At 37.3% G+C, this 27,469-nt stretch overlaps 1 long non-coding RNA gene across 1 annotated transcript in view; it reads right to left on the bottom strand.

The window, feature by feature from the left end:
- Nucleotides 1-60: 60 nt before the first annotated feature.
- Nucleotides 61-27,469, bottom strand: part of LOC309639995 — a 157,467-nt gene continuing 130,058 nt past the window's right edge. The window contains exon 2 of the long non-coding RNA XR_014251972.1: nucleotides 61-17,697. This is a non-coding gene — a long non-coding RNA (uncharacterized lncRNA). The remainder of the gene's footprint in view (nucleotides 17,698-27,469) is intronic.

Raw genomic sequence — 27,469 nt, 5'->3', positions numbered from 1 at the left:
TATTTGTTACAGGGATCATTCTATATTCTATTTGCAATATTTGCTTTATCTTACTAATGGTTTTTGGTTGGCTAAATAATATTTATAATTATTATTTGTAATGACTACGTAATATTCCTCCTCACACAGAGACATTTTTAAGTACTGTAGTAGTGTGAGGGCTATGTAAATTGTGCATAGTTACCATTTTCTCTTTGAATTTTTTTCCTTCGGATAAATAACTTCAACTGGAATTACTGAATCAAGAGTATACACGTTTACAATTCTTGAATCATACTGCCATATTGATTTCCAAAAAAGGTTATTCCCATTTACACTGATAGCTGATATGGGCATATGCACATTTCACATATTTTTCAGCATACACTATTATCATTTTTAAATGTTGGGATAATAATAATAAGTAAGCATATTGAGTCTTATTCTGAGCCAGATGGTGTTTCAGCAGTTTACATGTCTAGCAAATACGTGCCTAAAAATACATTAGATGCCTACAGTATCCCTGTGACATATTTTTACCTTATTTAACAGGAGAAAAACCTGAAGCAGGGAGATTAAGTAATTTTTCCAGGTTCACACAGCTAGAATATTAGGTAACTTCATAGATATTTTAAATTTAATTTCTTTGTAGCTTAGTTGGATATTTTTCTACATGCATGCTAACCCTTAAGCAAGTCTTGGGGCAGGGGGGGTTTCACTGTTGTTTTTTTTTTAAACCAAAAAAACTGAGCTTTTTATATAACATATGCTAACCTTTTGGCTGTTATTTTTGTGATAGATATTTTCACAGTCTATTAGTAACTTTTTATATGTTTAGTCTACCTGCTATGCTAAAAATATGATGATTCATATAACCTTTTCCTGGCGCTTTGTTTAAAAGAAGAAATGTAAGGGGAAATCTTGTAGACTGGTTTCTAAAATAAAAAGAGCCTACTGGGACTTCCTAATACTCAAAATTACACATAATACCTAAAAGGACATTTCATCACATATAACATTAACTTTAATTTATATCACCTAGCATGAAATGAGCCATATTTCTTTCAGTGGCTAAGCTGTTGCCAGGTTCTAAATTAGTTCCCTTATGGGAGCTGCATTAACTCCTTCAGGATACCACTGCAGCAGTGAGGACAGATACTGACTTAGGAATGGCAGGGAGGTTGTATTTGCTGGAGAGAGTAAGACCTCAGTGCATGGTCACTGGATACCTGCCATCCGGACAGGTTGCCTGCCTCCTGGGCTAAACACAGGGGCTGCTCTCAGTTCAGCTGTGACTGGCAGTGTAGCTGGATAGCCAGGTGACTCATCAACACAATACACGTCTAAGAGCTAAATGGATGTAGGAAGCTTGACAAGGTCTTGATCTGTTCTTGGCAGAATGATAAAGTGTGTAAAGTTTGCTTATTCTACTACAAAGCTTCTCTCACTGTTTTCTTTGCCCCCTCCTACGCCATCAATTTCCCCACCTCTGCTGTCAAACTTCTGTTACATCCTCACTCCTACCTTACTCATCAAATTCTGACTCCAGAATGGATTCTAGCATCATTTATCCAATCAAAATATTTATTTTGTACCTATTATGTGCTAGCAGTTGAAACTACAAAAGTGGTCAAGACACAGTCCCTGCCCTGAAGGGGCTTACACTTGACATCTTAGTGTGAATTTGGTCTATGAGTGTTCTCAAGAGTATTTGAACTTAAGCCTTATTTCTTATAAATTTAACTTCCTGTATCAGTAATTAGATGTTGGAAATAGTTTAAGTGATAAAAGAACCTTCCTGTTGCCCTCTCAAATCCCTCTCTCCCTCCCTCCTTCTTTATCTTTCGCTCTCTCCCATCTTATACCCCTAGACACATTCCCAGTGTCTATATTGAGACTTTACGATTCCAATGTTTTCTAATTTGCTATGGAGGAAGAGTGAACTGAGTGTCAAATTCACCATACTACTTATCCGATGAAGAAATCAATAATAAAATGCTTTCCCAATGTAAAATTTGTGTTGCATAAAAATGAGGAATACCTAAATGAAAACAGAGACAGAACAATATCGTAGGAAATATATTTTGAAACTACACACACAGTGAATAAATTACGATGGTTACAGACCATTCTAACCTTTATCTTCAGAAGGGAGCAATTACTCACAGCCACGTGGTGTAGATGAATTATCATTACTCACTAGTGAAAGGGAACATGTAAATGTCACTGTAGGCACTAATAGTCATGTAATATCACCCTACTTTTAATAGAATATTTGTGCTGATACAGTTGGTAAATTTAAAAAGATGTTATTTCCATGCATTAAAGGACCTGTTTTATTACAAGGGAAAAGAAAAAGAAGGGAGAAATAAAAATATGAAAAACATGAAAGAGGACAGTAGGGAAACAGACAAAAAGTAGGAGAGAAACAGATCATAAAACTCTACTGAATGGTTGGTAATGCTAGGTGTTTTTACATGAATTGCCTCATTTAATATTTATTTTTATTCTCTGTGTTAGTCAGTCTTCTCCAGAGAAACCAAAAGAGAACCAAAATAATATATGTATGTATGTATGTACGTGTGTGTGTGTGTGTATGTTTGTATATATAGAGAGAAAGAGGCAGAGAGAGAGGGAGACAGAGACAGACACAGAACAAGAGAGATTTATTTTAAGGAACTGGCTCATGTGGGAATTGTCAAGTCTGAAATCTGAAGGGTAGGCCAGCAAGCTGGAAAGTCCAGCAAGCTGATATTGTCTGAAGTCTTGAGTCTGAAGGCTGGAAACTCAGGTAAAATTTCTATGTTGCAGTCAGGAGAGAAAAACTGTTCTTCTTCTGAGGATGTCAGCCTTTTCTCTTAAGGTCTTCAACAGATTGGATAAGGCCCACTCACATTATGGAGGGTAATCTACTTCACTCAGAGTATACTGAATGACATGATAATCACATTTTTAAAATACCTTCACAGCAGCATCTAAACTGTGATTTAACCAAACCGCTAGGCACCACAGGCTAGACAAATTTACACATAAAATTAACCATCACACTCTCATTTTTAGAAATGGGAAAATAAAATCAGAGATGTTAATAACTTATCCAGGGGCACACAGAAATTGCAGCTTACTGGAAAGGAGCACAGCACAAGCTCTGGAAAAATGTCTACATATGCATCCCAGCTGCAACAATTACCAGCTGTGGGAACTTGGGGAATTTACACGTCTGTGCTTCAGTTCTTCCACCTGTAAAGGAGATTATTTGGCATACTTTTTGTGGTTGTTTTAAGGGCTCAATGAGATAACGTGTTTGGATAATATGCATGGAATGTAAACATGCCCCCAATAAACATTTGCTTCTACTTTACCATCCCTCACAGGTTAGAACCAGATTCAAATTCAAGGTTGGCTAGCTTCAAGCTAATCTACTAATTAATAAAACTCATATCCCAATGTTAAGAATGCAAAACACTAATTTGTTTCACATAGATGTATCACATGTTGTGTATTTATGCTATTGCTTTAGCAAACATTGGAGTACATCATCTATGGGTACCTGAAGTCTTCCATCAGGTTCTGAGAAGAGAAGGAGGGCAAAGGGCACAATACATGATAAAAAAAAATCATAATATCAAGGTCATTACCCTCAGAGGAGCTTACAGCCTAGTCTGGAAGACAGATGTGTTTGCATCACATGAAGGAGCTCAAGGGGCACATGCGAGCCCTGCTATTAGGGCAGAGGCCACATTCAAGTATCCTCTCATCAGAACGATTGACACCCATAAAAAGAATAATGGGTCCATTATCATTTCTAACGTCTTTGTGGAAGCACAGTCTCTGCAGGGACATAAGAACTCTCAGTAAGGTAACGTAAACACATTGTATAAGGCATATAAAACTGTTAGGCCATTGTATATGTTCATGATACAACACCAGTAACTTGAAGAAATTACAGTGGTTAATGACCAGCTTGCTGTAGTACTGGTGCCCACTTTTTACTTTGGGCTTTTAAATCACAAACATTAACCTGATAGTCATAATCTGTTCTGTTGGGATTATTATTTGGTAAAGCATACTTTTTGCTGTATACATAGTTAGGTACAAAGGTACAGTTCTGCAATAAGCAATCTATTTTCTTCATTCTTTAGTTTAAAATAATGAAGGAATTTAAACTAAATTCCTAAACAGGAATTTAAACTAAATTCCTAAACAGGAATGCCTGTTTATGTTTTGTTCCATTGCATGCACAAGGGAAGAGGAAAAAAATAAAAGCAGCTAACTTCAAATTTACAAAGCTCCCTTTTAAAAATTCCCTCAAAAAGACCAACAAACTACTCTCTTCTCCATTGTGAACAACTTCCTACAACTCAGAGGTGATCAGCACATTAATTAATAATCATAATTCCCTGGTGTTGATATACAAAGTGGAATTTACTTCATCAAATGCTTATAGTCCCTCTGAGTCTAAAACTGTAATTTATTGTAAGTAACTGTCTCAGTGCAGTCTTCGGCTCCCCGCTCTTGCCCACTCCATACCATCCACCATTCCTCTAGTGAACTCGTATTTTAAGAGATCATTCAATTATTGCCTCCTCTACAAAGTCTCTTCTGTCAGCTCCCCCTGTATCCAACCAAACGGTAGCATCAATTTCTCCCTCATGTGTGCCCCTTGCGTGTACAGTTTTAAGAGTATGTATAGCGCTCTTTTATTACGAGGCTGACTGCTAGTAGACCGCATGTTTCTTGGGGCCAGGGGCTGTATTTTATTCATCTTCTATTGCTTACAGTATACTTGGAATGCACTAAATAATTAATAATATTTGATGAATAAATGAATGAGAGGGAATATCATAGTTCCCCCCAAAAGTCCTTTGACTGCTTCCAGCTAGTGTTTTGCCTGGAGAATTTGTCGTGATGAATGTGAGTCTTGGAATTGGAACAGTAGAGACAGAAGAGACTTCAAGAACCATCCAATGTCTCATTTTGCGAATAAGAAAGCCTTGGCCCACAAAGATTACTTTTGTAAGGTGATACAGATTGTAAGTGCCAGTGCCGGGACCAGAATTTACATCTCCCAACAATCTCTCAGGTATTCTTGACTCTCTTTTAGGCTGTCTCTCTTGAAAGCAAAGTAAAGTACATTTCCTTTCAGAGATCTTATACGTGGATCTTATATCTATGAATTCACAATGGCCTCCTCTCACTCACTCATAATCAGTGAGCTTGTTATTACAGCATTAATTCTGCTTTTCTCTAAGGTTGTTACTTTCTTAAAAAGACTCCTGTGACATAACTTCTTAAAGAGATATAATCAGATTTTAGGGTTCCTGTTATTAAATACAAATATGGAGTAGATACATGAAATGTCATTTTTCTGGGTAATATGTAAAATATGTGTAAAATATATATATTTTGCCAATATAGGGCTTTTTAAAAAACAACAGCATCTAGCCTGCTGGGCTCACATTATACTGTACACTTAGGGGCACTCTTTGTTAACTCTCTGTAGGATTAGCCTCAATCATAACAATTTCAATGAAGTAAACTTATCTGCACAAGTAGAGATTTTTCCAAGTCTTGAAAATTGAGTCTTATGATTTAATGGCTAAGATAATCATCTATAGATTTGGTAATTCCACTCAGGACTTTGATTTCTATGTGCGCTGGTGAGACGTGAAAGTAGCAGCAAGAATAGTTAGAGATCTCAAGATTATAAATAATGGAATGCCAATGGGATGATTCTTTCTTCTAAAGTATTTAAGACGCATTTTAAAACCTGAATTACCAATATCAAAAGATAACACTTTAATGTTTTCTTCATATTTGCATTTTTACACTTGTTGAGGTTTAAAAGTTTATATCAAGTCAGCTTTAAAATGACAAGGAATGGTTGGCCTACAAGTGACAAATGAAGATGTAGGTTTGGAGTTGTCAGGATGTCAGTCATTTTGACTGACAAATTTCACTGCTGAAATAAGCTATAAATTTCCTATGAATTTGACTGCCTGTTGAAGTATTTTATGCAGCTTCCAATTCTCTGTAAAAATGCTGTTTTCAACAAAGAGTCAAAAAATATTGCGTGGTTGGTAATGGTGGTGCTTGCATACCTCAAATTTCCCTCTGGACCACTGTCCATATGTCTTTTCATGGGGATGATTGGGCATCCTTTCACTGACCTCAACAGAGTATTTTAATACTGAACACCAGCACACTAAGAAAGCACTGGCATAAAATTGTGCTGTGTAACACAAAAGGTGGAAGAGAAAAAGGAACCATACAGATTATCAAACACAATCCACAACATATCACAAATAGGAGTGAACCAACACATTACTAGTTAGTGCCATAATGGAACCAAAACCAGGTTTCCTAATTCTCTGCTCCGTGATCTCTATATCATCTTTTTTCACATCCATGTCCTCATATGACAATTCTTTTTTAAAGTCTTAGGTGTTTCCCCTCTTTAATAATTTAGTAGCATCTTTTTTACAGTGAATGAAATATCCATATCATGTATCCAAACATAGAATTCAGAGTTGTGTTCCATGCCATGTTTTATGAAAGATTTTTGTTGAAACTCTTAATATCAGTCTTGGAAAGCAAAATAAGAATAGATTTTACTTTTTCAATACAGTAGATGAAATATATTTGTCCCTGAATAGTGAGGGAGACCACTGAAATGGCATGACCTTTGAAAGAACTAGAATGCAGGGTAGTGACCATGAAATGAATTTCAAAAATATAAAAATATATCTCGATGATGTAAAAATTAATGTGATTACACAGCAACTAGGAGGTAGCCTGTAAGTATAAACAGGAAGAGGAGAGGTAAAAGAGTCACCATCTATGACATTTATATCGTATTTTGAGTTTATGAAAAATAAAAATTCTCAGTACAAATACAGAACTAAATCTATATACATGTAAAGTTAACCTAAAGTTATTTTACTGGGGAAAAGGGAACTCCAAGTAAAACCTTTGCATAGATGATAAAAAATAGGAAAAAGTGCTCAACCTCACTAGTAATCAGGCAAAAGTAAAATGAAATACAATTTTTCACTCATCCTACAGCAAAAATTATAAATATTGACAATAATTATGTTGAATACTTTATAGGAAATCAGGCATGAACATTTGGAGAGGGTGAACATATATATAGATGGAGCTTTTTGGAGAACAATTCAGCATCATCAATCCAAATTTAAAATGTATATACCCTCTGACTAAGCAATTACTTTCCAGGAATCTCCTTTACTTAGAAAGATTCACACATGTAGATATGAATGTGTACATGTGTACATATTCTCAGGTATACAAAGGTACATCTTTAAGAATGATAATTATAGCATTGTTAAAGTACAACTTTAAAAGCATTCAAAACGTTTACTGATAAATATATTATTAAGCATATATATAGAATACTATGAAGCCATTAAAAGGAATGAGGAGAACATACATTTGTAAATGTGGAAAGATCAAAAAGACATGTTAGGACTAGGAACCAAGATGGTGGAGTAGAAGGACGTGCTCTCACTCCCTCTTGTGAGAACACCAGCATCACAAAGAGCTGCTGGACAATCATCGACAGGAAGACACTAGAACTCACCACAAAAGATACCCCACATCCAAAGACAAAGGAGAAGCCACAATGAGATGGTAGGAGGGGCGCAATCACAGTAAAATCAAATCCCATAACTGCTGGGTGGGTAACTCACAAACTGGAGAACACTTATACCAAAGAAGTCCACCCACTGGAGTGAAGGTTCTGAGCCCCACGTCAGGTTCCCAACCTGGGGGTCTGGCAATGGGAGGAGGAAATCCTAGAGAATCAGACTTTGAAGGCTAGCGGGATTTGATTGCAGGACTTTGACAGGACTGGGGAAAACAGAGACTCCACTCTTGGAGGGCACACACAAAGTAGTGTGCACATCGGGACCCAGGGGAAGGAGCAGTGATCCCATAGGAGACTGAACCAGACCTACCTGCTAGTGTTAGAGGGTCTCCTGCAGAGCAGGGGTGGCTGTGTCTCACCGTGAGGACAAGGACACTGGCAGCAGAAGTTCTGGGAAGTACTCCTTGGCGTGAGCCATTCAAGAGTCTGCCATTAGCCTTACTAAAGAGCCCAGGTAGGCTCCAATGTTGGGTTGCCTCAGGCCAAACAACCAACACTGAGGGAACCCAGCCCCACCCATCAGCAGACAAGCAGATTAAAGTTTTACTGAGCTCTACCCACCACAGCAACACACAGCTCTACCCACCACCAGTCCCTTCCATCAGGAAACTTGCACAAGCCTCTTAGATAGCCTCATCCACCAGAGGGCAGAGAGCAGAAGCAAGAAGAACTACAATCCTGCAGCCTGTGGAACAAAAACCACATTTACAGAAAGATAGACAAGATGAGAAGGCAGAAGGCTATGTACCAGATGAAGGAACAAGATAAAACCCCAAAAAAACAACTAAATGAAGTGGAGATAGGCAACCTTCCAGAAAAAGAATTCAGACTAATGATAGTGAAGATGATCCAGGATCTCGGAAAAAGAATGGAGGCAAAGATCAAGAAGATGCAAGAAATGTTTAACAAAGAACTAGAAGAATTAAAGAACAAACAGAGATGAACAATACAATAACTGAAATGAAAAATACACTACAAGGAATCAATAGCAGAATAACTGAGGCAGAAGAACAGATAAGTGACCTAGAAGACAGAATGGTGGAACTCACTGCTGTGGAACAGAATAAAGAAAAAAGAATGAAAAGAAATGAAGACAGCCTAAGAGACCTCTGGGACAACATTAAACACAATAACATTCGCATTATAGGGGTCCCAGAAGGAGAAGAGAGAGAGAAAGGACCCAAGAAAATATTTGAAGAGATTATAGTTGAAAACTTCCCTAACATGGGAAAGGAAGTAGCCACCCCAGTCGAGGAAACGCAGAGAGTCCCATACAGGATAAACCCAAGGAGAAACACGCTGAGACACATAGTAATCAAGCTGGCAAAAATTAAAGACAAAGAAAAATTATTGACAGCAGCAAGGGAAAAATGACACATAACATACAAGGGAACTCCCATAAGGTTAACAGCTGATTTCTCAGCAGAAACTCTACAAGCCAGAAGGGAGTGACATGACATATTTAAAGTGATGAAAGGGAAGAACCTACAACTAAGATTACTCTACCCGGCAAGGATCTCATTTAGATTGGATGTAAAAATCAAAAGCTTTACAGACAAGCAAAAGCTAAGAGAATTTAGCACCACCAAACCAGCTCTACAACAAAAGCTAAAGGAACTTCTCTAAGTGGGAAACACAAGAGAAGAAAAAGACCTACAAAAACAAACCCAAAACAATTAAGAAAATGGTAATAGGAACACACATATTGATAATTACCTTAAACGTGAATGGATTAAATGCTCAAACCAAAAGACACAGGCTCGCTGAATGTATACAAAAACAAGACCCATCTATATGTTGTCTACAAGAGACCCACTTCAGACCTACGGACACATAAAGACTGAAAGTGAAGGGATGGAAAAAGATATTCCATGCAAATGGAAATCATAAGAAAGCTGGAGTAGCAATACTCATATCAGATAAAATAGACTTTAAAATAAAGAATGTTACAAGAGACAAGGAAGGACACTACATAATGATGAAGGGATCAATCCAAGAAGAAGATATAACAATTATAAATATATATGCACCCAACATAGGAGCACCTCAATACATAAGGCAACTGCTAGCAACTATAAAAGAGGAAATTGACAGTAACACAATAATAGTGGGGGACTTTAACACCTCACTTACAACAATGGACAGATCATCCAAACAAAAATTAATAAGGATGTCCACTCTCACCACTATTATTCAACATAGTTTTGGAAGTCCTAGCCATGGCAATCAGAGAAGAAAAAGAAATAAAAGGAATACAAATTGGAAAAGTAGAAGTAAAACTCTCACTGTTTGCAGATGACATGATACTATACATAGAGAATCCTAAAGATGCCACCAGAAAAGTACTAGAGCTAATCAATGAATTTGGTAAAGTTGCAGGATACAAAATTAATGCACAGAAATCTCTTGCATTCCTATACACTAATGATGAAAAATCTGAAAGAGAAATTAAGGAAACACTTCCATTTACCACTGCAACAAAAAGAATAAAATACCTAGGAATAAACCTACCTAGGGAGACAAAAGACATGTATGCAGAAAACTGTAAGACACTGATGAAAGAAATTAAAGATGATACCAACAGATGGAGAGATATACCATGTTCTTGGATTGGAAGAATCAATATTGTGAAAATGACTATATTACCCAAAGCAATCTACAGATTCAATGCAATCCTTATCAAATTACTAATGGCATTTTTTACAGAACTAGAACAAAAAATCTTAAAATTTGTATGGAGACACAAAAGACCCCGAATATCCAAAGCAGTGTTGAGGGGAAAAAAACGGAGCTGGAGGAATCAGACTCCCTGACTTCAGACTATACTACAAAGCTACAGTAATCAAGACAATATGGTACTGGGACAAAAACAGAAACACAGATCAATGGAACAAGATAGAAAGCCCAGAGATAAACCCACGCACGTATGGTCAACTAATCTATGACAAAGGGGGCAAGAATATACAATGGAGAAAAGACAGTCTCTTCAATAAGTGGTGCTGGGAAAACTGGACAGCTACATGTAAAAGAATGAAATTAGAACACTCCCTAACACCATACACAAAAATAAACTCAAAATGGATTAGAGACCTAAATGTAAGGCCAGACACTATAAAACTCTTAGAGGAAAACATAGGAAGAACACTCCTTGACATAAATCACAGCAAGATATTTTTTGATCCACCTCCTAGAGTAATGGATATAAAAACAAAAATAAACAAATGGGACCTAATGAAACTTCAAAGATTTTGCACAGCAAAGGAAACCATAAACAAGACAAAAAGACAACCCTCAGAATGGGAGAAAATATTTGCAAACGAATCAACGGACAAAGGATTAATCTCCAAAATATATAAATAGCTCATGCAGCTCAATAGTAAAAAAACAAACAACCCAATCCAAAAATGGGCAGAAGACCTAAATAGACATTTCTCCAAAGAAGACATACAGATGGCCAAGAAGCACACAAAAAGCTGCTCAACATCACTAATTATTAGAGAAATGCAAATCAAAACTACAATGAGGTATCACCTCACACCAGTTAGAATGGGCATCATCAGAAAATCTACAAACAACAAATGCTGGAGGGGGTGTGGAGAAAAGGGAACCCTCTTGCACTGCTGGTGGAATGTAAATTGATACAGCCACTAATGGAGAACAGTATGGAGGTTCCTTAAAAAACTAAAAATGGAATTACTGTATGATCCAGCAACCCCACTACTGGGCATATACCCAGAGAAAACCATAATTCAAAAAGACACATGCACCCCAATGTTCATTGCAGCACTATTTACAGTAGCCAGGTCATGGAAGCAACCTAAATGCCCATCGACAGACGAATGGATAAAGAAGATGTGGTGCATATATACAATGGAATATTACTCAGCCATAAAAAGGAACGAAATTGGGTCATTTGTAGAGACGTGGATGGATCTACAGACTGTCATACAGAGTGAAGTAAGTCAGAAAGAGAAAAACAAATGTCGTATATTAATGCATATATGTGGAACCTAGAGAAATGGTACAGATGAACCGGTTTGCAGGGCAGAAATAGACACACAGATGTAGAGAACAAACGTATGGACACCAAGGGGGGAAAGCCGCGGGGGGGTGGGGGTGGGGGTGTGATGAACTGGGCGATTGGGATTGACATGTACACACTGATGTGTATAAAATTGATGACTAATAAGGACCTGCTGTGTAAAAAAATAAATAAAATAAAATTTAAAAATTAAAAAAAAGACATGTTAAACAAAAACAACAAATTACATAATATAATCCTACTCACATAGTTTTGAAAACTGCACCTAAATTATAGACATGGCTATGTCTATAATTTAAAAAGTAGTATGTCTATGAGTATAGGTGTACAGAAAAGGTCCTAGAAGTTTACACAATGAAGTATTAGCAGAAATTGCTTTCTGAGGAAGAAAACAGGAACTGAATAAGGAAAATAAACATTCATTTTACTACCATCTAAAAATAAATTGCTCTATTTTTTTACAGCATTCATTTATTACTCTCGTAAATATGTATATATGTACACACACACACATTTAAATTACATCAACCGAGTGCTAACTGATTTTGCCAATTCATACGTTATCAGTAATTAGCACATAAATTATTCATGTGTAACAAGGAGTGTCAAATTGTCACAGGGTGCTTAAAACAAGTTTTCTAACAAGATTTTTAAATATATATACTCTCTATCAACTTGTTTATATAATTTAGACTCACAGCTTGTAAAGGATTTGTGAAGTATAGCAAAGTTTCTATTCAAATCCTATCATCATCACTAAAAGTTTCAAATTACTAGAGCCAAGATTAATGGAAATGTACTAAAATGATGTCATTTGTATTTGTGGATACTGGTGAAAGATAAGACTTCATCCTAGCCTGTTTAAAATATTTAAGGGTGTGAAGTTTCCTCTAATATGGCTTTAGCCACATTCTACTTTTTTTAATTATTTGATTATTTTTTTAAATTTTTTTTTAATGTCCTAGGTGAAGAAGTGGTCAAACTCTTGATAGCTGACCTTTATTAACCAAAAAGACTAAAAACATTTAACCTAATAGGATATAAAAAGAACAACAACATAAAGCAACTGAAATTGGAGAAAAGACTTATAATTCTGAAACCAAAATTAGGGGTAAGGTATTAAGAGGTACAAACTATTATGTAGAAAATAAATAAGCTACAAGTATATATCATACAGCTCAGGGAATATAGTCAATATGTTTTAATAACTATAAATGGAATATAATCCCCAAAACATGAATCACTATGTTGTATACCTGAAACTTACATAATGTTGTAAATCAACTATATCTCAACTAAAAAACAAAAAAAAGCAAAAAAAAGACGAGTTAATGCTCTAGTCTGGAATGCAAACCTTATGTTTCTATTCTGCAAGAGAAAAAGTTTAAATCTGTTTTATTCATAATATAACAAAACTGACTCTTTTGAAAGAGTAAAAACATAGACAAATAGTGGAAGAAGTGATAAAGTAACAGATAAAATAAAAATATTTGCAATGGATAAGACAAAAGATAAATAGCAATCTTGTGTGAAAATAAGTACAACATTGGGCAAAAATAGATAACCTAATTGCTTTTAATTGGGATTTTGATGTGAGTGCTTGCAGACCTGGCATGCCATCTTCAGTTCACCACAATTATCCCTTCACCCTCTATTGTTTTACACCTGCCCAGTTATTTTATTTACTTCATCTTCTTGGCCCCTGAAACAAGTGGAATATGCAACCCCAGTCAAAGAATATGAACAGGCAATTTACAGAAGAAAACATGAAAGACATAAATTCAAGAGAACATATATTATTTCTCACTCAGCAATTTGACATCAACCAATATTGGCTTGGTCATGAGGAACAGAGAATTCTGTACTTTGTTATGTTTGTGTCATAACTTTAATGTCCATCAAGAAGGGACAGGTTGGTAAGTTCTAAGAAATAACATACTGAATACAACTCAATCATCAAATAGAATTAAACAGATCTGTACTACTGTATGAAAAAATGTAGTATAAAATATACATGGTACAATCTTAAAGAAACAAAACTAGACAACTCTATTACAAATACCATGTAAATGGAATACTGCAGAGCGGTTAGCTGGCCAATCACAGGACCTAATTCTGCCAGCCAAGTTAACTTGACAAATATAAACAAACATCTAGACTAGACTAAGACAGTCTCTGGGTTTCTTTTCTGGCTGGTCTATCAGGAAAAACTACCACTCTTCCAAGTATCTTCCCTTTATGCAAATAAAACTGCTCTTTAAAAACTCCAACCCAGTGTGGACAAATTGCCAATAAACATATGAAAAGGTGATTATTCCACTGGCCATGAGGGAAAAGAAAATTAAAACCACAATGCAATACCATTACGCACACAGAAGAATGACTAAAATAAAAAAGCAAAGATTTGTAAATGTTGGTGAGGATGTTAAGTAACCAGAACTCTCATAAACAATGGTAGAAAGAAAGTTGATTCAACCACTTCAGAAAGTTGTTTGACTGTGTCTACCAAAGCTGATCATTTCCATATCCTCTAATCCAGCAAATACCCAATCAAAATGTGTACTCTTCCAAAAACATACTCTAGAATATTCCTAGTAGCACTATCACAATAGCCCCAAACTGGAAACTACCCAAATGTCCATTTGCCAAGGGTGTAGCTAATAGTGTTCAAAAGGAAATCTGTTGTCAAACTGTAGATTTTACATGTAAGTAATACTGATGATGACCATAAAGAAGCAAAACTAAAAGGTTAAGTGTTTATTTCACCTATGGTCTGTTTATGGAAAGATCGTAATGTAGCAGATAGATACACTTTAAGGAAATCCAGAAACATATTAATAAATGATTAATAATGGAGGACTTTAGGGGGAATGTGATATAAAAATCATTTCCGTCACCCTTTCATTTCCATTTCTTTTCATCTTTTTGCTATCTCTTCTACATACAAGATAGCAGAGAAATTCTAAGAACCTTTTTGTCACTTAGTCAATAATATCATGCATTGGTTGTCACACACAGAGTTTTCCAATGTCTAAAGGAAATACTATGTGTGAAGTAATCAGAGCAGTGCCTGACACACAGCAAATACGCTAAACATTAGTTGTTCTTCTCTTTCCTATGCTAAAATATGGTTGACATAATGATTCTTGAATGGTTAGATTAGATTAGATATTGTTATCTTGTCATCTAACCTAGTTTCATCAGTCACTGAAAAGATGCACTCAGCAAGCTGCTTGCTTTCGCCTCTGGAGATTTTGTCTCACTTTGTTTTTTCATAAAATTAGTCTCCTCCATAGACTTCCAGTAACATACAGGAAATACCTGGGGTTTGTGTCATGTTTGCACTACTAGAGAACACGGGAACACTGAGGGTGAGCAGGAAACAGGTTAGGGAAGCGGCTTTGTACAATCTGTGTTCTCCTTTGTGACTTGATTCTGAATAAAGCAACCCATTTTTTTTTTTTTTTTTTTAGGATTAGCAATCTTTAATTTATTTAGAAAGTAGTGCATCCAACAAATTATTTCTGTAAAACGCTCTCAAGCTGGTCCACCCAGGATGTCCCCTAAAACATACCTCATTGCCACCCCACCAACTATGGGCCTCCTCCTGGGCCAGGGTCTCCCTAGTGGCCTCCCTGCCCCCTGCTTTTCTGCCCCTGTCTGGCCTTGAGCATGACCCCCAGACCATTCTTCCTACAGCGTGGATCACAGCGCCTTGTGCTCAAAGTTCACTATCGGCTGTCCCAGCAGCCAGGTTTGGATGAGCTCTGCGTCCCTGCACTGACACTCTCGACCCCTCACAGCCCAGCCTCAGTCGGAGCCAGGGGATGGATGTTCTGACCCGTCTCAACCACCGACCAGCTGTGGGCTTGTCCATCACTTCACTGACCCTCCCCGCGCGTCAGCTTCCTCATCTACAGAAGGAGGAGGGATCTTGACTGCGTAACCTACGTAGTTCTTCTCCATCGTGAGACCCTCAGCCCATCTCAGTATTGATCAAAGAGCAGGGAAACTCTGTTTGCGGTGCCAGCTCTCAGGTCAGCAGTGTATTTCACCCTCACTTCAACACAGTTTATAAGATCTTTTGAAGGATTTTGCTTCCGTTTTAAACATGGATGTTTATGGAAATCCGAAAGCTGCTGGGACCTGGCTTGCTCACACCCTGGCACCACTTGCCATGACTGACAGGAGGGGCTTTGGCCAACAAGGTCTGTTTTAATCAAACGTAAAGCAACCCATTTTATCTTACACTGCATAATGATAATAACCATTTTTATTTTATACTAAGAAATGATATTGCATTAATTATTGTTACTTAATCATTTTAGAATACTATAAATGTTTCAATAAAAATTGCTAGGCTAATCAAAATATTTCCTGTTTCATTAAAACTGTGAACTCTCCCTCATGACTGCAAAATGAGCAATAAAGTTTGATAGCACTGTACAGTCAAGATTGCCTATTGCAAAAGGGTGATTTTTCTCAAAATGTGTTATATGAATACATTAAATATTTGATGCTTAATAAAAGCACAATAACATCCCTTTCCACTAAGTTGCCTCAAATACCAATTACATAAGAAAGATTTGCTAAGCTAATAATTTTCTAAGTAACCCCAAATGCTTCTTTAATTCTTGATGTGTTCTTCTTTGTTCCTCAGAATGAATGTGAGATGTTGTTTCCAATATTTGGTGGCATCACTTTTTCACAGCAAGGATTGACTTAACAAGCCTTTTTATTCTGCCTTGGATTTCATAGTGATGCTTCTAACAATGACTTATCAGGGTACTCTGCCTGAGACATGAAAGCATGGACACAAAACCAGGACTTCTTTTGTCTCTCCTTCTAATTATGTGATCTCTGGGCTGGTAATCACATCCAAAGACATAACAGTGTTTAGAAAAGATACAGCTCCTAGCCTTTTGTTGACTGCAAATATCATCTAGCTTGTTCCCTTAATGACTCACTTTTCCTTGTGTAATCCCCTCCCTCAATGATTCTAGAATTGGCTATGTGACTTTTTTGGCCAACAGTACATTAGCAAATGCAATGCAAACAGAAGCTGGATAAGTGCTTGTGCATTAGGTCTTACTTTTGGGGGGGATTCAGCTGCCATGTGGAGAGAACATATGGAGGAGGATTAAGGTACCTTGGCTGAGAGCCCCAAGCAACTGTCAGACACATGCCTCAAGCCATTAAGAACAAGCCAGCCCCAGCCTACCTGTGGAATGCATACACGAGTTCAGCCAAAACAATGTGGAGCAGAAATGAAACCATCCCAGCTGAGCCCTGCCCAAATTGCTGACCTGCAGAATTGGGAGCAAATAAATGATTATTGTTTCAAACCATTAAAAATTACTTGACTCCCACTATGTCTTTCCATATTCCTGTGAGCCAGAATAGGGACATGGGGCTGATGAGCAAGGCTCAAGTGTGTTGACGAAGACAAGGCTTGGAGGAAACTTCCAGGACAGAAAGAAGGAGGATTTTATCTGACCAGGACAGATCAAATAGTGGGTGACAGGCATCTCACTTGTGGTCACTGTGGCTCAGTAATGACCAGTAGACTAATGTAACCACTGAACACTCTGGCAATATGTCAACTACCTGAAATTAAATCTAACTCAGTGGGGGTGATGCCACACTGCTTTAATAATTTCTACCAGCTGAATCAGTTCTCAAAATAGAAATCAGGCATGGAATGATAAAGTTATTTTTCTTGCATCGTTAGTTTATAGGATGATACCTGTACAACTACATGTGCTTATAAATGCCTGATTTCTATACCTAAAAAAAGTAATTGGAGGACATATAATTCTTTGTATTCCCCCATCACACCAGCATATAGTTGATCAATTACTGACATTATTGACTGACCTTGACAGAGCTCTATATTCTTTCTTCATTAATCCATATATTTAGCAAGTATTTGCTGAGGGTCTTTGACGTGCCCAGCACTGAGCTAGGTATTGACAGAGAAGATAAGCAAGGTCCTCATGCAGCTTTCATTCTGGAGGAGAGAAACAGACAATTACCCCAAAGAACATTTTAAAAAATGAGATAATTAAAAATTGTGATAATTGTTCTGAAGGAATGAAAGTGATTTTAAGAGAGAAAGTGCTTAGACAGAGAGGGTCTCTTCAGATAGGGTGTTATCAACAAAGAATTATCTGAGGACAGAATATTTAAGACCTAAAGAATGAGAAGGAGTCATGCAGTTATCACAGTACCCTGTAGGTCTAAAAGTTTCTGCAATAATGACTACATCAATTGTGGCCTCACTTTTACACACTGTCAGCCAACAGTGAACATGGTAGGGGACACAATACTCTAGTGCTATAATCAATCAACTGGGCATTTACTGGAAAATATTTGGTATACGTAGATCTAATTAACTGGTTGGGTTCCTTTTCTTTCACTTTTCAGCTAGTTGTAATGACGTTTTATGAAAATGCAATCTATCTTTATGTTACTATTTACTTCTACTCAGCTGTCCATTTTAAAATATTGCTTATGATAAAACCACTCAATCTCTCAGCCAACTTGCCTGCAGGGATCCTTTTAATGAGTTTGAGTTGATAATATATATAGATGTCTATTATACTGTACCAATTAGCAAGTTAAAAAAATGAAGTAAATTACGAGATGCCTATTCCAGAATGAGAATTGACATGGGTTTGTTTTGAAGATAAAAAGAAGAGTCTACAGCTCTTGACTTCTAACATTCAGCTCCTTAACCTGAACCTTTTCCTCATGTTCTTCTTAAAAGTGTTAGTTTCACCCTAGAAAAAATGTTATATTTATATTTTGGACATGAGAGAATTCTTATATAAATTTTTGGCTGAACTAGGTCCATAGAAAAGAAATATCCCAAGTGTAAAAATAGAAGGTGGTAGAAGCAAGCTGTGTATAGTAATAGCTATTTCACACTTTCAGAAAGTTGATTCCAGCATGGTTTGCAATTACAGGAACAGAAAGACATAAGCTAATTAGTTATTGAGTCCTGATGTTCTTCTTTAAGGAAAGCCATTGATCTTTGCCCTCAGAAAGTTATTTTTATACAGTCACATGTGCAAGCTAGTGGGTGACAGACCACTTGTGGGATCCTCTTTCAGTTTTGTTCTTTGAAATGAAAATAATCCTACTTTTATTTACAGGGAGTTTTGAGTCTTTCAAAGAGTCTGGAATATGGCTATAGTCACCAAGTGAACCATAATTAATTGCCTATGGCTAATAACTTGTGTAGCACTCAAATGTATTTACTACTACCGTTTAAAGCCATGTGGGAGTCTTTTAACTGTGCCCCTTTAAATCTTTATAGCAATAGTCATGTGGCTAGAGTTATGTGTATTAATGCCTTTAAAATGCTGAAGAGAGAGAAAAATCAGATAAGAAGGTTTAAGAAGAAACCTCATATTTGGCCACTATGTGTTTAATAAGAGATTACATTTGCTTTAAAATTGAAGATACTTTTATTCTAATATAGTTAATTGAGGACCTTGGGTGTTTCTAGTCCAAGGGTGCATTCATTATCTTAAAAATATGATAGTTAATGTATTTATGCATTCTGCAATCTGCAATTAAATAAAATTAAATTTTCTTATACAGAATATGTTCACACATTAGATTTTTAATCCTTCATTCTATTACAGTACTAGAACTTCTGACTAATATTAGAGGTGTAATAATTGTTCATTAGGGTGTCCTTGGGAGTAGAGTTAGGGTTGGGATCTAACTACCACACCTAGTGATCAACACAGGATTGTATATGGGTCTGGTTCCTTACCCTGGTATCTAGCAGTAAGAGAAGCATAGAGAGAAATTACCCCTAAACCACAAGGAGCCAAACCCCACTCTCCCTGGTGCCTTACTTTTGCTGTGAGTATAATTCTATCATCGTAAAGTCTAGATTAAGAAACCTCACATTTATGTTTGGTGACAACACCCATGAGAGAGGATGACCATACATCCAGAACATTTCCATTTGTGTCCATGGGACTATGCACAATTCCTTGCCTAATGGTGTTACTCCAGCAAGGCTTTCCTGGAATCCAACATGGAACTGAGAGGAGTCTCTGTTTTGGACTCTCCTCTCTCCTATGAACAGGGTAACACACTTTATAATACGTGATCCCTCTAATTTCCAGTCTTTGGCTCTTCTTTCAATATGTCTCCACCAGAATACAAAATCAGACCGATTTTGCCATTCCCATAACCGTAACTCTTGTTCAGAAATGTTTTCAACTTGCAATTTCCAGTTACCAACAGAAAGTCTCCCCTTTATGTCCACATTTGAGTGGAATTCTTCTCCACAGGTTTCAGAACTTAACATTCCCCTCTTGTTTCTAAGTCTGGTCCCAAAGAAACCATAAGAAATTGTGTTATAATCCAACTGCTTTTCTCCCAAACTCTGCTTTCCTCAGCTTCAAAATTCACTAGGATGTGAGCAACTTCTCCTGTTTTGATGGTAACATAAACATTTCTAGTTTCTCTTTTCCAGATACATCAGATCTGACCCTACTTCCTCTGGGGTCCTAGGTCACTCAGATATTACGCTACCCCTTCAGCTGGGCTTTGTAAACTTTAAATCATTCAAGTTAGAGTAGGATGAGCCCCACTTTCCCAATCTTGAATGTCTCCTGATGCTGCTTTCACTTTCTCACAGTTTATGTATTGATTTCAATAATCACTTTCTTCATTGACCTTGTTTATCCCTGAATTCCCGGAGATCTCATCTCAAAATCCAAGCAACAATCTTCTGTTCACATGCAAATAACCACACTCATTGGTCAAGAAAGCTTTCACAGGGGGCTTCCCTGGTGGCACAGTGGTTAAGAATCTGCCTGCCAATGCAGGGGACACGGGTTCGAGCCCTGGTCTGGGAAGATCCCACATGCCGCGGAGCAACTAGGCCCGTGAGCCACAATTACTGAGCCTGCACGTCCAGAGCCTGTGCTCTGCAACGCGAGAGGCCGCGACAGTGAGACGCCCGCGCACCGCGATGAAGAGTGGCCCCCGCTCGCCACAACTGGAGAAAGCCCTCGCACAGAAACGAAGACCCAACACAGCCAAAAATAAATAAATAAATTAATTAATTAATTAATTTAAAAAAAAAAAAAAAGAAAGCTTTCACATTTTCGTCTGGTTCTAGGTTTGCCTCTTATCCCTGGCTAAAAGTCAGGAAAACATGAAAGATAATCCAGTGTACTGAAGTCACGCCAGTCAGCAAGTCCAAATATATGCACCATGGAAGTTTGCTGGTTTTGGTGTGAACCCTCTCTGGCCTTTAAAACAAATTTTAATCCCTTCCAAAATTAGATTCTTCCTCGTTCCATGTGAGATGTTACCCAGCAGACATGCAGCTACTCATGCAGGGTCTATCCTGGCACAGAAAATGAATTCCCATCCTGCCAACATGTTTTTGCCTATCCCTTTTCCAGCAAGGGAGCCATGTCCCCTCCATGTGGAACACTGTCTATGAAATTTACAGCTGTTCCCACAGTTTGAGGTTCCCAAGAGACTCTGTTTCCCAAATTCCAGTCTTCTGTGCATGTATTTGCCTTACTCTGCCAAATTATGGTGGTCGAGAATTCCGGACTCTCCTATCAACTAACCCTGCTGCAAATTCTTATGGGGGCTGTGCAGAGGGCACACAGGCATATTGACCTTGTTTACTGCCACTCATGTTTTTGACAACTAGAAACAATATGATTAGCAAGTTGAATTAGACAGTGAGTGAACCACAAGAACTTCTTGAGCTATCTAGTTTAAAGCCTAGATAAGAAATAAGCCTGGTAGTCACTTTGATCCCTCCCCCCAAGATCTCGGTAGGTGTTCCTAGCCTTCTGGATCACATTATTCTGATAATGAGAAAGAGACATGAATATACCACCGTAAACAAAGTCATAGTATTTTTGTGACTTCCGCAAGCATCATGTATATGCCCTTCAGCTACCAACCTGGAATGTCCTCCCATTCCCTACATGGGTCTTGGCTACTCAAACCCCTAACTTGTTTGTTTAGTCATATTTATCAGTCCTCTCCCTACTCCCAAAACCTTGTGTGTTTATTAACATGCTTAATGGCATCTCTGTGTATATACTCCATTACCCACACTAGAGACACCAAAATCTCAATTTCTCTCATTCAATGGCCTTTGCATTGATCAGTTACTTTCTGAGTGCTATGTCAGATGTGGAGATATACAGATGAAAGAGAACCAAATATCTGCCTTCCAGAGCCACAGTCAATTATTACAACAAACTGACACAAGGTACTATGGAAGCACAAAGGGAAAATTGCTTAATTCTGCCAAGAAGGACAAGAAAGACTTCGCAGGAGAGACAACACTTGAGGTGATTCCTGAATGAGGATTTCAACCCACAGATAAAGGGATATCTGCCATTATTGACAGAGGCAAGCATACGGCAAGTGCATAGAAGCATAAAACAGCATGAGATGTTGGGGGAACTGTAAGTACATCAGCTTGATTTTCCAATAAGTCATAGTGGTGAAAACGTGGTAGATGAGGTGGAAAAGGTAGGTGTCAAAGATCAGCCTTGGGTACCATGGTAGGGAATTTGAATTTGATCTTATAGTGATTTAATACGTTAAATGAAATATTTTAACAGCAAAACGATTGAAAAGGTGTGCTTTATAAAAATCATTCTGGGGGCTTCCCTGGTGGCGCAGTGGTTGAGAATCTGCCTGCCAGTGCAGGGGACACGGGTTTGAGCCCTGGTCTGGGAAGATCCCACATGCCGCGGAGCAACTAGGCCCGTGAGCCACAATTGCTGAGCCTGCGCGTCTGGAGCCTGTGCTCCGCAACAAGAGAGGCCGCGATAGTGAGAGGCCCGTGCACCGCGATGAAGAGTGGCCCCCACTTGCCGCAACTAGAGAAAGCCCTCGTACAGAAACGAAGACCCAACACAGCAAAAAATAAATAAATAAAATTAAAAAAAAAAAAGAAATGGCTTTACTTTAAAAAAAAAAAAATCATTCTGGTGATTTTAGTATGGGAGGTAGAAGTAAGGTAGTAGAGACTGGAGGCAGGGCCTGAATTAAGGCAGTGGGAATGGGAAGCTATTCTGAATTGCAGGAAGGACATTATTAGGAGGATTGTCAGAGTTCATGTGTGATTAATTCTCCCCCTAGATTCTTTACTACAAGAAAGAACAGTCACGCTACCATTGAGCAAAGACTCCAAATACGAATTGATCTGATGACCTATATTCCTCTAAAACTCCACCACAGGCCTTCCCACCACAAGTCTACCAACCTTCCTTACTCTGCGACTTCAACTGTGATTTCTTTCCCGTATTAATGAAAGAACTGCCCCCAACTTCTCAAAAGAGAAAAATCCTACCACCTGTACTCTAGGTCCTACCATCTCTCACCAATCCATGAACTCCTCTTCTATGCGTACGTCTTTCACAGGTGCATCCTCAGTCTTCTCCCGTCTACTGGATCATTGTTTTCAGCCAGAAAACATGCTGTAAAATTTCCTTTCTTTAAAAAAATTTTATAATTTTCCCTAAATTCTCCTCCGGGTATGTCAAATGCTCTACTTTTATTCCCCCAAAGCCTTTTTCGTTGTTGCTAATTCATCTCACGTGTACTTCTTAAAATTATGAAATCAGTCAATATATAAGAAAAGATCTTTTACCATCACCCCTCAGCTCTTCAACCCTTGGATCTCATCCCTCCTAGTTGCTTAAGAGCATCATATACTCTAAAGCCTCCATGTTTTTGTTTGTGTTGTTATGCCAACATAGAATGTCTTTTCCAACTTTCTCTCCCTATGAAAATGTCATTAATCACTCAAAGTGTACTTTAGAAACCAACTATTCCATAAAGTCTTTCAGTCTCTTCAGTCAGAGTAATAATTTTTCTTTTCACTTCCTGCCTTTACTTCTGTTATTATGCCCTTATCTATTCTGCCTGAAATTACAGTTTACAATTCAAGGCTCAAGGTCATATTTCATAATTTGTAATTCAAGGTCATATGTCTGACACCCAAAGTAAATTATAAGCTTTGCAAAAGGAAGACACTTCATTTTCCCCACAGTAGAATCTAGCATTATGCCCAGCTTATAACAAATGCCTGTTTACTTAAGAGGTTGGTTAATTAATTAAGAGTGAATCAACAGAAGGATAAAAATAAATAAATTACTTAAAAAATTGTTTTTGCTCAGACGCTTGGATTTAATAACATTAGATTTCCTATATTAAAATTGTTTTCTTCAAAATGACCCTAGATATTCAATACTGTCAAAACACTTAATCAAAATTTATCAGGCCCTTATTATCCAAGGTACTATTGGCTAATCCTGCTATGAAATTTTCTTCTATAGGGAAAAAGAGAGAGAAAGACAGATTGACTTCCAAATAATCAACAAATTTCCCATCTCCAATTTGTATGTTTGTAGTTTTAAATCCAGCAAGACACTAATGTAATAATTAATTTAGTCAATTCAGGACTGGTACATTTAAACATTATAGTTATTTATCAAGATTAATTTTGCTTTATAAGTTTAAAAGGTGCATAACTTAGTTTTGAATGCCTAACAAACCACCCCAAAGCCTACTGGCTTTTAAAAGTCAATAATTTATTTAGCTTATAATTCTGTGGGTTGGCAATTTGAGCTGGGCTCAGCTGGGTGGCTCTGGTTTAGCCTGGGCTTACTTACATGCCTACAACTAGCAACCGGCTCAACTGAAGGCTGATTGGTCTAGGATCACCTCAACTGGTAAGACTCCTTTTTGATCCTGTAAAGACGCCAGCAAGCTAGCCTAGGTTTATTCACAGGGAACTGGGTAAAGATTGAAGAGTGAAAGTGAATTTTGCAATGTCTCCTGAGGCCTAGGGGCAGAGCTGACACATCACCTCTGCTACATTCTATTGATCAAAGTCACAGAACCAGCTCAGGGTCAAGCAGAGTAGGAGTAGACTCTGCCTCTAATAGGAGGTACTGCAAATGTGTGACTAGAGGGAAGGGTAAAGGCTTATGGTCATTTTTATTCAATCTATCACAAATAGTCAAAACTCCATGAATATATATTGAACATTTAATATGAGATTGTCCCTAACAACAAGAAACTATAGCCTAGTGTGAGAGATAAACAATTACCAGGTAATAATGAGATAAGTGGTATATGCTATTTCTCTGCTTAGAACACTCTTTTTCCTTCTATTCTCCTAAGACTCCTTTAAGTTCTCAAATAAACATCACTTCCTCTGAAAGTCCATGACAGGGAACAATCTTGTCCTAGCAGTCCAAGTTGGCTATGCGACTATTTCCCATGTGACAAACTTTTTTCATCAGTGTCCATATTGAATTGTCACTTAGAGGGCATGGTATATTGAAAGACAGGTCATTCTATTGTCAGGAATTAATTTTTTTAAGTGATAGAAAGGAAATGAAAGCATAAAGTCTTCTTCATTTTTTACATCATACATTACATCATGAGAATCTTTGCATTTGTGCCATTTGTTAATATGTCTGTTAGGGAACAGATGGAAGGCACAGAGGTTTTAAACAGCAGGGGTTGTTATTTAATCAGATTTGTACATTAGAAAAATCACTTGTCCTGGATTGTATGCAGAGATCCATTTACTAGCAAAAAATATAATCTCAGTGAAAAAGTATGGGCGTTTGAAGACAGAAAGAAACTGCAAATTTTGAGAGCTGTGTATGATGCTGAATCCACACAATGTGATTGGTTGACTAGAGGTTGCGACTAAGTAAAAACCAGCAATGATGACTTCCTGGTTTCTAGCTCAGGACACTGGGACCAGCTGGGCCTCTCAATGAATGGGAATTTAAAAAGATGTGTAACTTGAGAGAACATAATGAAACCTTTCAGGAAAGGTTAACTTCCAGATTTCGGCACTGGAAATGAGCTAATGAATTTATGGACGTATGTGGCTTATCATTGTCATCGCCACAATCCTTTACTGGTGATGAACAGAGGTCCTAAACCGTCTTTAGAGAACTTGATGAAAACTATGGACTTTGTCACCAAAAATAAGGATCATGAAGCACATAACTTAATAGGTTCATCAGCCCCCTATACCCTGGTGAATTTTGAATCCTATGTCAAAATTCCCTGTTCAGGAAATAGACGTGTTAATATTAATCCAAGCTGGATTCCCTCCCAAGAAGAGGACACAAGTGACTGAAGTGTGAGTGAATTAATCTATTCAGCTTAGTAGTTTTATCATCTAATAATATAATTTTAAAACATTAAAATTATCTGATCCTATGCTTAATTTTTTTCATTTACTTCATTTCTGTTAACACCTTATTTTATAATGAGATTTTGACTCAGAGATTTTTGCTTAAATGAGATTTGTCCAGATATATCTGGAAGTGTTCATCTGATTTCGTTTTCATGCTTAATTACCACTAGGCTCCCCTCCTCCCTAAAGAAAGCATTTTTGGAAGTCTCTGGAATGTCCACGCATTGAACGGTGACACAGGAGAAAAGAAGGTGCTAGCAAACGGGCCAATTAATTCTCTTAACTTGAATAAGAATGCTAAGGTTAAAGTCACTAGGATTTAACTACAAAAATTCAACACCTTATTTAACATATTAAATCCCTTCAATTAATTATTGTATAAATAAAATAATTACTTCCCACATTCGTGATTTTGATTCCAACCAAAGCACAGCATTTTAATAATTTTAAGTTTGTATATCAAGACCAAAACAGCCCTGGGAGAATAATAAAATTAATGAAATGTAGACCAACTCTATAGCAAATAATTCTGTTTTCCATGCAAAGTCAGCAAATACCTGAGTATGTTCAAGCAGAATTCACATGAAGCAGATATTGATAATCAGGTCATTAAACAGGTAACCTGGACAGTAAGAATGCAGTTTCTATAGTGCCAAAGACATTGGGGGGCAGTTTACTTCAGCATCTTCTAAGCCAGCTCACAGATGGGAGCTTTAATGATTGAATCAATGTGTTGGAAGGAGAGCATCCAGCTTTTAAATTATTGCTTTATTCAACTTTTTTACAATGCTTTTCCTTTTCTATATATAAACTACCATGATGACATATCGCAATGATTTAGTCAGGAACAAAGAATGTTCAAATCCTTCACTTGTGAATTTCTACCTAAGAAATAATGAAAATATAGTCATTTTTGTTTGCATAGCGATTTCATGTTTTCTGTTGAAAGCATATTTATGCTTTTTTTTCCCTTTTACAAAAGAAATCACTCATCTATAGTTACAGTTATATAGTAAAGGATTTTCTTATCGAATTTTCTTTTTCAACAGAATTGATTTCTTTATTGACTCTAGAAGTGAAAACTAGTAAGTAGAATCTGGCATAAAAGGAATAGTTGGCCATATGCTTATATCATTTGTTATAATCTGAACTCAACTGGAATACTAATTGCTTTTGGCTTCTCATGCAGATGTAAGGGCACATTTACCAATGCAAAAGTCAGTGACTATTCCAAACAGGTATATAAACCCACTGCAAGAGTCACTTGAATCTTTAACTGAAGAAATTATGCAAAGGAAAGCCAAACTAGAGAGATGTGCTTGGCACAGTTAGCAACACTCTGGCTTGAAGAGACTTGGCATATAGTACGGGGAAACAGATACAGCACCATTCCCGTCTGCTTTTGTCATATGGCTTAGGAATGAAGGCAATGAATGACTATGGCTGGGACACTGGTTGGCTAGAAAACAACCCAGGGGTTCCAAATAACTCTGTTCATTTCTGGACACAGAGGGACTGCCAAGACTTCTAACAAACATGC

Source organism: Balaenoptera physalus, assembly GCF_965194825.1.
Source record: "Balaenoptera physalus genome assembly, chromosome: 12".
In the NCBI taxonomy this organism is placed as follows: Eukaryota; Metazoa; Chordata; class Mammalia; order Artiodactyla; family Balaenopteridae; genus Balaenoptera; species Balaenoptera physalus.
The sequence above is the reverse complement of the archived record's forward strand: the minus strand, read 5'-3'. Positions and strand labels throughout refer to the sequence as shown.